Here is a 2348-nt window from a genome sequence, read left to right on the forward strand (position 1 = left end):
CCAATAAATATCAAGAAAGCATGTATATGTCTTAATGAGTTTTACTATCTCACTGAAATAAGCTCAAGCTTAATTGCACAAACCAAATGCTTTGTAGTACATCCAAGTGTTAATGTGGCTTAGTATATAAAGTTGAGTAGCTTTCACTGAAGAAAAGTCAAATGTCAAATGAGTAAGCAAAGCTCAAAACATAATGTGAATGACATTGGAGTATCCAAGATCCATAGAGTATATATTTGGAAGCATTGAATCCAAGTAGTTTGCAAGACACTAATTGTAGTGTCCAAGTACTATCAAAGGATAGGAATGATATTCAATGTCAAAGCATCCAAGATCTAATCTTAGCTTTGGAGCATGTCATAAACATATCCATAAGCATCCATATCTACGGGGCTTACAATGAGACTGTACACGTGTTCTAGTTTGAGACATGTTAGAGTCTCTACCACTGCTATTTCCATCTTGCCAGTCTCTCACAGTCAATGCATATGATGTACGAGAAGCATCCACATTCATTCTATTCACCTCTTCCATCAAGAGGGCACTCTCAATATCCTGTAATTTTAGACCATCCTTAGCACAGAGAGCTGTACGGAAAGTGTTTCACAACTCAAGTAGAGTACCGAGTATAAATAAAGTATGCAAAGCATCCTTGAAGTCAATCTCTTAAGAAGCTAAATGGGTGATGATGGAGTGAAACTCATTCAAGTGTGCAAATATAGAAGTCCCTTTCTTCATGTGAAGGTTCATCAACTGTTTCAACTAATACATTTGCAAATTTTTAGCACATTATAAATTTCATATTTCATATTGAATTTCAAAAAATAAATTGACTACTTTGATGGCTTTTTCTTTTTCTTAATATCAGTTGTTGAGAAGCTTGCAATGCATGTCAATTTTATTACATAAGGCAATTGTCTTATGTAACAATTCGAGTAACCCATTGTCTTTGATGATGCTTATCAATTTGCTTACATCCATTTGTACTCACCATGTCTCGTTAATCCACTGCACTTCACATCTATGTACTTTACTAAGAGTTCTCATTGCTTTGATGTACATGACATGTGATACATTCTTTTCATAGGCGACTAGCTCTCAACCTACAATGTATCTTTGTAAAGTTTTTGAGGAGCATTAATTGAAAAGAATAAAGGAAAGTGTCAATCTTGGAACATGATAATGGTACATGAATCACACATCAAAGTGAAAATTATGCTTTGGTGAAAAAATTATTTTAAAACACTAAATGAAGATAGAAACACTTTATATTATGGAGCAACTGAATATCAACTAGACACAATTAACAAGGTAAAAACTAAGGATGATAAGTTAATCTCCTCAAAGTTTTCGCAAAGAGAACTCATGAGTGATCTAAAGAGAGCATGGGAATCAAAAAGCCCCAGGGAACAATGGTGTCACGATGGAATGCATGTTGCATTAGTGACATGAATCAATCCCGTGTGTGACCAAGTTGACTAGCACATACTAGGAGGCACGACAACTCCTAGATGTATGCCCAAGGAGGAGCATGTCAGCTTGATCCCCCAAGCAAGGAAAATGCACAAGCTGTCTCAGTAGAGGCCAATTGCTCTCATGAGTACTATATACAAAGGCTTTACCAAATATATTGCCCACAATACCCCAATTATTCAAAGATACATCAGCAAGCATCAATATGGATTCATTAAGGGAAGATATCTATTTGATAGTGTTTTAAACACAATCATTTGCCAAAGAATGGGCAAAAGCCTCCAATAAAAGGATATTACTTGCAACTCGATGTGGATAAAGCATTTAACAAAGTTTGGTGAGTTGTTTGAAGCAAATAATGTTCAAAATGGGGTTTAATGAAAAGTTTGCTAATCTTCCTTACCTCTTGGTAGCAAATATGTGGGCTTCGATATATAGAGAATGGCAAAGCTACCAGACCTCTTTGAGATACAAAGAGGAGTCAAGCAAGGTAGCTAGTTAGGCCTCTCTGTTATGGAATAGCCATGCATCCATTCTTCACAACAATTGAAAAAATGGCAAATAATAAAAAATTGACAAGTATTAAATACAAAAGAAAGCAACTGGTTGGCCTAGGCTATGTAGAAACTTGCTTATGATGCTAGAAGCAACAAAGGGTAATCTATAGAAGCCATTACATGCACTGGAGACATGTGAGAAGTAACAAAGGGCAATCTATAGAAGAAAAAATTACATGTGGTGGAGACTTATGGAAGAGCCATTGGCTTCAACTTCAACTTCCAAAAATTTTCCATGATACAAAAGATGACCTCCTCAATCTTGGCTAAAAAGGAACTGGATGAATTTAAAAAACTAAGTCCAAGATATTATGGACC

This window comes from Lygodium microphyllum, chromosome 6 (assembly GCF_053477565.2).
Source record: "Lygodium microphyllum isolate KBCC chromosome 6, Lygodium_microphyllum_v1.1.10, whole genome shotgun sequence".
NCBI classification, from domain to species: domain Eukaryota; kingdom Viridiplantae; phylum Streptophyta; class Polypodiopsida; order Schizaeales; family Lygodiaceae; genus Lygodium; species Lygodium microphyllum.